Below are 9,231 nucleotides of genomic sequence, written 5' to 3' on the forward strand. Positions count from 1 at the left end.
CTCTTCTGTACCAGGTGCTGTGCTAGGTTGTCCTCGCCCTCTTCTGTACCAGGTGCTGTGTTAGGTTGTCCCCGCCCTCTTCTGTACCAGGTGCTGTGCTAGGTTGTCCCTGTCCTCTTCTGTACCAGGTGCTGTGCTAGGCTGCCCTGTCCTCTTCTGTATTGGGTGCTGTGCTAGGTTGTCCCCACCCTCTTCTGTACAGGGTGCTACGCTAGGCTGCCCTGTCCTCTTCTGTACCAGGTGCTGTGCTAGGTTGTCCTCGCCCTCTTCTGTACCAGGTGCTGTGCTAGGTTGTCCTCGCCCTCTTCTGTACCAGGTGCTGTGTTAGGTTGTCCCCGCCCTCTTCTGTACCAGGTGCTGTGCTAGGTTGTCCCCGCCCTCTTCTGTACCAGGTGCTGTGCTAGGCTGCCCTGTCCTCTTCTGTACCAGGTGCTGTGCTAGGCTGCCCCGTCCTCTTCTGTACTGGGTGCTGTGCTAGGTTGTCCCCGCCCTCTTCTGTACCAGGTGCTACACTAGGCTGCCCTGTCCTCTTCTGTACTGGGTGCTGTGCTAGGCTGCCCTGTCCTCTTCAGTACCAGGTACTGTGCTAAGTTGTCCCCATTCTTTTTTGTACTGGGTGCTGCACTAGGTTGTCCTTGTCCCCTTCTGACTCTCAAGTCACAGAGCACTGTGACAACCTGCATTTGTGGAGGAGACAGTCCCAGAGAGGCCGGTGACCGGCCTGGGCCCACGCCTCAGAGTGCGGAACCCCTCACAGCAGTGGGGGCACCGACGTCTGGACCTTCCCGCCTCTCTCTCAAGCCTGAGCTCCCACCTCTGCCCTGCAGCGCCCGGCAAGCCCGAGGAGCAGGACTGTGGCCCGAGCACCCCGCTGCAGGTGCTGCCTGCCTGCGTGCATGGCACCCTGGGCCTTTCCTCCTGTCAACTCTGGGTGAGTGCCGGGCGGGGGGCGCCTGCAGCGTCCTTTTGTGGAGCTGCCCGTGGGGTTTCCTTTCTGGTTTCTGGAGGTAGGAGGGCTCCATGAGGGGCCCTGACAGCCCCTGTCCTGGGGTTCAGTTGTGGGGGCTGAGGGCCCTCTTTGGGGCGGCCCCAGCTTCCTTGTCCCAGGGAGGCCTGAGTGTGGGGTGAAGGGTGGAGGGTCTGGGGGTTGTGGATGGGGCCTGCAGGAGGGGGCAGAGCTCACGACCAGGCCTAAGAGGCTGCCCATGGGACCCACTTCAGGCAAGAGCAGCTGTGGGCCGATGCCACGCTCTGCGAAGCCCCAGGCCAGCTGCCTCCCGGAGCCCTGGGCCAGGAGGAGGCCTCTGGAAGCTCTGCTCTCTCCTGGGCTGCCCGGAATGGGAAGCTAGTCAGCCAGCCTCTCCCTCGGCCCGGCTCAGGGCCCCACCCACAGAAGCTGTCCAGTGGCCACTGCATGGGCCATACCTGTGATGTGCCCATGAGGAAGGGGTGACCCCCATTTAGCAGATGAGGACACCAAGCTCCCAGGAGGGAGATGGCCCAGGGCCCAGCACCCAGGATGGGGGTCTCGCGGCTCAGGCCCAGTGGCATGCGAGTCCCTGCCACTCTTTCTGCCCACAGACCAGCACTCCCCCATCTGCCCCCCGGTGGCCCTGGCCTGGTCACCTGCCATGTCCTTGCTGGCTCCAGGCACAGCCCAGCAGCCCTCAGGGGGACCTTCCGCCTGGTTCCCACTATACTCTGGCCCCACAGCTGGCTGCTCACAGGCTCAGAGCCCAGGGTCAGGCTGGGAATGGACAGGCACAGGGAAAAGAAGGGGCGGAGAGGAAGAGATGGGCCATTGGAGAGCCAGAGGAGCCATTCAGGGGGCAAGAGCGTCCCCACGGAGTGTCTGCGCAGGCGCCCACCCTGCTGGCAGTGAGACTCTCGTCCGCTCTGCTGCCAGTGGCTCTGAGGACTCTTGACTGCGCATATCAGTCAATGACTCCGCCAGCAGCAGGTGCCGTGGCCCCTCCCATCCTGGTGGGACCACCCCCTCTCAGAGGGTCCTGGGTCCCTCCGACCACAGGACGGCGCTCAGGTGGGCTCCCTCTGCAGTCAGTGGCCAGGGGCCCGAGTCTGTGGCTCACACAGGGTTTATCTCCACGCTCCGAGTGTTTCTGCTCCCAGCAGGGGTGGCTGGGAGAGGCAGGCCACAGTTCCCGGAGGAGGGAGGGCTGGAAGCTCACGGGATGGGGACCCACGGTCTTCCAGGATCCATTGACTGCCCCACACCCCCAGGCCTGCACCCCCAAGGACCACCTCCCATTCTTGGGAAACACAGACCCGAGCCTGCCCGAGGGAGTGGTGACTGCCCTTCCTGATGGACCCCACAGGAGGACCCAGCTGGCTGCGCCTTCTGAGGGGCCTCGGGGACGATGGAGAGAAAGCAATGGGCACATTGTGGCTGGCACAGGCCCAGGTGCGGAGCGCAGGACTGGGGCCTCCCCCCACCAAGCCTCGCCCCCACCACCGTCCGCCGTCCACCCACTGGCTTTGCTGCCTGCACAGTGAACGTGTCTTCAAGGACGGGGTTGGGTGGACCTGGCTTCCAGCATGAGCTCTGGGCCCAGAAGAGTTGCTATGAATGGTAGTGTGACCCCAGAAAGGCCCCTTTCTCCTCTCTGGGCCTCAGTTTCCCCCTTGCACCAAGAGTCCCGAGAGGGCTGTTCTGCTGCCGTTAGTGCAGCGCTGTGACTGTCCGGCCACCGAGTCAAGCCACCCTGCTGGCAGTTAAGAGAGCACAAACGTGTCCCGTGCTAAATAATTAATTTTTGCTCTGCGATAAAAACGTCGTCTTGATTTATAACCCCTCCCAGCAATTCAGCCTTTCGATGGAAACCTGATTCTTAATTATTGTCCCCGGGCCGGCCAGGAGGCGTGTCCAGCTGCCAGAGGAGCGGCCCCAAATGTTCCCAGGCTTCTCTGAACCTCCACACCAGCTGCTGCCCGGCTGCCGGCTCTGCACTCCACGTGGGACTGTGCTGCCCACAGCCCATCCGCACACGTGGCCAGCATCCCCGAAGGGTGGGAAGCAGGCCAGTGAGGGCAGCGGCCACGAAGTGGGATTTCAGGAGCTTTGTCACTGCAGGGTGCAGGAGGAAGGCAGGGCTGGGCTGACTGCCTGGGCTGTGCCCGCAGAGGTGGGGCTGGACTTCGGCAGGGGCAGCTGGACTCCGGAGTCCACCCTGGCTCCTGGCCCGGGCACAGAAGCAGCTGGCTGGAGTCCTCGCCCCCCCCAGCACTGGCTCAGGCTGCCCTGTGCACTCAGCCCTGGGGATCTTGGTGGTAGGCTCCTTCCCTCAAACCCCAAAGGGGTGGAGGGTGACCCTCCCATCCTCCAGGGCCCAGGACATGGGCTGAAGTTGTTGTCCTATAAATGTTTACAGAACACAATGAATGAACAACACTGAGGAAAAGTCAGCAGAGACGGGGGACCCACCCGGGCGGCATGCAGGTGGCCGAGGCTCTGGGGGCTCATCCTGGCCCCGCCTCCTCCCCTGTGCCCCGGCGAGTAAGGTCCCAAGAGGGAGAAGAGGGAGGTTCAGTGGCGGGATGGAAGCCTGTCTCCTTATCACTCAGAGGCCAGGGCTGAACGCAGGGGCCAGGGGTCAGGGTCAGAGGTCAGGGAGGGCACGGGGAGGGGGACTCCTGGGTTGGGTGAGTCCTTCATTCTTTACCTGGGGTGCGTGTATAGGCACTTACCTACTCATCCAAGGGAGGGCTGGAGGGCCACGGTGGGTCACAGGGCTCTTTCGCCCACACCTTCCCCTCCAGGCTTTTCCTCACTGTGCTTGCCCCTGTCACTGAGCGCACAGCCGGGCAGTCCCAGCACTACCCCCAAAACTGATGACATCCTGCCCCTCACAGCCCTTGGGGAGCAGGCAGAATGGACCCCACTTTTCAGATGAGAGTCAGGGGTGAAGGTTCTGAGTTGTGGCTCCCGCCAGGGGTACAGACCGGTGTCTGCCTGCCTGGCCTGCCTCTCGGCCCTCCCCGTCCTCTCTGGTCCCTGTGGCCCCTGCTCTGGGAGGCATCAGCACAGACCCCAGGACAACAGACAGCTGGTTCAGGCACAAGTCAACCCGCTGTTAATCCAAGGTGGCTCACAGCAGCATCTGTGCAAAGCTGTGACGCGGCTGTCCGGCTTGTGTTGGAGAGCAGGGTGGCGAGCTGCAGGTGGTCAGCGGCTGAGCTGTGGCTGAGCTGGCAGTGGAGGGCCTGCTGGTGAGGCCGTGGGCATTCTGTGAGCTCAGATACCTCGCCTAACCACTCTCATCACATCTAGAAAACACAAGCATGTTTAAACAGTTACGGAAGGCCTGCTCTGTGCAGTGTGTTCCAGTGAGCGGGGTGTGGTGGCATAGCTGGTACTGCCCTTCCTGCCACTCAGCCTCAGGCCCCTCTCACTGACTGCACCACCGGCCTCCTCCTTTGCTGGCACACAGTAGGGAGGCAGTGCTGGCACACAGTAGGGAGGCAGTGCTGGCGAACAGTGGGGAGGCGGTGATGGCAATACAGTGTGGGGGGGGGACAATTGCAGCCCACCCATCACAGCCACTGGGAGGTTCTTCTTTCACCCGAGTCCTCTGAAATGAGGCTGCGGTGACCTGACCGGTCCACTTCCCAATCACGCTGAGCCAGGATTTGTGTGACGTCTGCCAGTGCTGGAGCTGGCAAGGGGCTTGTTGGTGGCTGTGTGAGGGTTTCCACATCCTCAAGGGGGCCTTGGTGGGGGCCTTCGTGGGGGCTGCCAGGCTCAGGTGTGTCCCTGAGTCCCCACCAGGTGTTGGGGCTGTGCTGGGCTGTGGATTGTGGATGTGACGGTGGGAGCCAGGCTGCCTGCTTGGCCATCAGGACACGGGGAGGTGGTCAGTGGTCAGCCTGGGCTCAGGGAGGGTCTCTGGTAGGACCTGGGGCTGACGGCAGGGGTATCGACAGAAGAATCTGAATGAGTTGCCATTTTTCCAGCTGCCTCTCCCTCCTCTGCTGCTGGAGATGCTCAACTTCCACCTCCTGCTCTGGCCTCCTTTGAGGCCACAGTATCCTCAAGTCCCTTTGAAAATGGGCTTGCCCCTGCCCTGGGAATCCTCCCTGATCTCACTCTCCAGGTAGAGTGGCTCACTCCACCTTCATAAAGCTGTGTGCTCGGAACAGCTACGCGGCACAGCAAGATTTGTTCAGCCAGATGCCACCCACGGTGGCTGGGTGGCTGAGTGCCCAGAGGACAGGGCCACATCCTCTGCATTGTGGGGGCTGGTTCTTAGGACACAACAGGCACCTGGTGAGCACTCAGTATTCAGGGGATACCCAGTGAGTGCTCAGTACTCGGGGTACTTGGTGAGTGCTCAGTACTCAGGGGTATCCAGTGAGTGCTCAGTACTCAGGGGGTACTTGGTGAGTGCTCAGTACTCAGGGGTACCCAGTGAATGCACAGTACTCTGGGATACCCAGTGAGTGCTCAGTACTCAGGGGTACCCAGCGAGCACTCGGTACCAGGAGTTACTTAGTGAATGTTTGCTGCATGAGCAAATGCAGGGATGAATGAATGAGCGCCACTCCATCCTCTGGGGCCTATATGTAAGTCACCTCCCCTGGCCCTCTCTTCCTCCAGCCCCCAGCCCCTTGCCTCTGCGCCTGCCCTGATCCAGGCCTCACATCCCCCCACTGGCCTCTCAGAGCCTCAGTTTCTTCATCTGCACTGGGTCATCGCAGAGCTGGAATGGGATGGGTATAGCTTGCAGCAGCCCCTGGCACAGAGTCAGGCCAAAGGCTGGCAGCCCCGGCAGGGTGCGTGGCGTGAGAGAAGACCAGCAGAGCACTGCTTTCCAGGGAATCAGATTCTAGTACCAAAAAGGTGAGGATTTCTAGAACTAGAGCTGTCATTTCCCAAGGTTAGTAATTCAAAGAGGGAGCAGGTCTGGGGACACCAGATGTCCCACATGAAGCCAGCTAGACCCCCACCTGGAGATGCAGGGTCTGTGAGCGGGTGTTGATGGCAGCCGCCCACCCAGAGCCCGGCAGAGCCAGGGAATCCCGGGCTGCAAACCCCCCTCCTCTGCTCTCTTCCCCTCGTACTTGGCCCAAGGAACGTCGGAGTGAGCCACCGGCTCCTGAGCCTCCGTTCCTCAACTGACACGTGTGTAGGACAAAGAGTACCTCAGAGAAGTGTAGTGAGACATGGCAGAGGAAGGGCCGCACCTAGGTGCCCCAGCCACCACGCTGCCTCCCACCACTCAGCCTCAGGTCCCTCTAGCCAAATGCTCTGGCCTCCTCCTTTGTCGGGTCACAGTAGGGATGCGATTCCAGCCCACCCATCGCTGCCGTCAGAGCTTCCTTCTTTCACCTGAGTCCTCTGCAATGGGTCTGGGGCGGCCTGACCCCTCCACCTTCCAATCACACTGACAAAGGATTCGTGTCACCTCTGCCAGTGCTGGAGCTGGCGAGGGGCTTGATGGTGGCCGTGGGAGGATTTCCACATCCTCAAGGTGGGTTTTGGGGGACCTTCATGGGAACTGCTGACTTCTGCACCCCTGCCCTGCTCAGAAGCCGGGGGCTGGTGGGGGGATGCTCAGTCTTCCCCAGGGGTCAGCTCACAAGTGGGGAAAGGCAGGCCTCCTGACACCCAGGCACACCTATCAGCCCCGTGTTCCCAGATCACAGTGCAGAGACAACCACCTATGGGGTGAGACTGGACCCCAGACAGCGGACTCAGGGAGCTGGACCCTGGATGGCAGGCTCAGGAGGGCCCGCTCAGCACCAGGTCCCATGCTCCTGATGCCATCATTACAAGCAGGGGACAGGGTGGGTACTGAGTGACTTTCCCCAGAACCCAGGGTCTCAGGCAAACAGGCCCCTCCACTCCCCTGGTGTCAGAGAAGGCCTGTTGGTGCCGTGCAGATGGGCTTTGGGCACAGAGCAGGCTGAGAGGGAGGCGAGAGGCCCATAGAGCCACAGCAGGCGCCACTCCCGGGAATCGTGACAAAATGAGGGGATCTATTTGTTAACTGAAAAAAAAAATCCGGCCGGGCGTGGTGGCTCATGCCTGGAATTCCAACAGTTTGGGAGGCAGAGGTGGGCAGATCACTTGAGGTCAGGAGTTTGTGACCAGCTTGGCCAACATGGTAAAACCCGTCTCTACTAAAAATACAAAAATTAGCCCGGTGTGGTGGCAAGCACCTGTAATCCCAGCTACTTGGGAGGCTGAGTCAGGAGAATCGCTTGAACCCGGGAGGCGGAGTTGCAGTGAGCCGAGATCGTGCCATTGCACTCCAGCCTGGGACACAGAGGGAGACCTTGTCTCAAAAAACAAACAAAAAACAAACAAACAAAAAACCCATGATATCTATGACTTTGGAAGGAGAGGGAGACTTCCTTTCTTCTGAAGGGTCTTGGCCTTCGAGGAGGCCACCCAGGAAGGAAGAGAAGAAGGTGCGGGAGGGAAGAGGGGCTGGGGCAGGAGCGCCACAGAGCCACGGAGCAGGTTACAGGAGGAGCTGTGGCTCTTGCCGCACGTGGTCTTGATGCGTGCATACTGAAGAAACACGCATGTAACATATGCCCCGTGTTCACATTGAGGGGGAGACCTCACATTTAAACGCATCACAACTCCTGCAGGAGCTGGTGGATGGGTGGATGGATTGGTAGGTGGGTGGATGGGTGGGTGGATGAATGGATGGATGGGTGGGTGGATGGATGGGTGGATGGATAGATGGTTAGAGGGTGGGTAGGGATATGGGTAAATGGGTGGATGGATGGGTGGGTGGATGGATGGATGGGTGGGTGGGTGGGTGGATGGATGGATGGATGGATGGATGGATAGAGGGTGGGTAGGGATATGAGTAAATAGGTGGATGGATGGGTGGGTTGATGGATGAGTGGATGGATAAATGGATAGAGGGTGGGTAGGGATATGGGTATATGGGTGGATGGATGAGTGGGTGGGTCGGTGGGTGGGTGGATGGATGGGTGGATGGATGGATGGATAGAGGGTAGGTAGGGATATGGGTAAATGGGTGGATGGATAGACGGATAGAGGGTGGGTAGGGATTTGGGTAAATGGGTGGAAGGATGAGTGGGCGGGTGGATGGGTGGATGGATGGATGGATAGAGGGTGGGTAAGGATGTGGGTAAATGGGTGAAAAAGTGAAAGAAGCAAACGTATGACAATCAGGCCCTATATATCGAAAGGTCTTCTCAGGACATGGAGGCACGCGAGGGAGGGCACAGTCTGGAAACCGGCCAGAGCCAGTCCGTGGTGGCTGGCCTCTCATCAGGAGAAAGTTCCGGAAACCATCCCTTGCTCAGTGAAAGCTAGGGTTACGCTGCCGGAGAAGGGGGTGAGCTGGCAGGCGTCCGGGTCTGGGTGAGCTGTGACTGTTCTTATGTTTCGTATCTCCAAGCCGGGGCTTGCTTAGCTGCTGGAGAGAAAGAAAGCCCTTGCGGCCAGACGTTTTCATTCTTAAGTGCAAGGGTGCCTGGCTCAGCCCGGGCCCCGCAGGGCTTCAAGTCCTGTTTATAATTCGGCATCTTATTTTCACCGAGAGTCTGTTCTGCTGGTCGCACGGCCTCTACTCTAACGGTAACCCTGGGCAGTGGTGTCTACACCCCGGAGGAGAGGGGGGTAGAACGAGGCGAGGCTGGCCCCGCTCCCATCACGGCACAGAACTCAGTCTTTAAGTGTTTCTGGGGGTCCCCTTGGTTGTCAGGAGGTCCGTTCAGGAGGTGGGGGGCTAGGGTTTTCTGTTTAGTGTAGATACTAGAGTGCAGGACAAGGCCAGGATGTGTCACACCGACAGGGACGGTTTTACCTTCCCCCCTCCCTCTGCTCTGGAGGACTCACCCAAGATCTCCAGGTACCTGGAATGGAACAGACTCCTTGAGGGCCGAGGGGGTGAAAGATGCCTGCCTGCCCCCAGCAAATGGCATTGAGTTCGAAGGACCCCCGTGTCTGGATTCCCACCTCCTGGAGTCACAAGCCATCGCCCCTGGTCTGGGGAGACTCCCTGGATAGCAGAGTGCTGGAGGGCTTTTGAAAGCCCCTGCAGGCGTGTCGTAGAAGGGGAGGGAGTGGGGGGCTCCATGCTGGGGCTGCGGAGGACCAGAGGAAGGCAGGAGCCTCTGGAGACAGGCAGGAAAATGAGCCTGAAGTGCTTTGCTTCCCTGGAGGCCGAAGGGAGGGGCAGGGCAGTGGGGACGGAGGCCCTGCCGTGGGGGCTGCTGCAGACCTGT

Source organism: Saimiri boliviensis, chromosome 3 (genome assembly GCF_048565385.1).
Source record: "Saimiri boliviensis isolate mSaiBol1 chromosome 3, mSaiBol1.pri, whole genome shotgun sequence".
Classification (NCBI taxonomy): Eukaryota; Metazoa; Chordata; class Mammalia; order Primates; family Cebidae; genus Saimiri; species Saimiri boliviensis.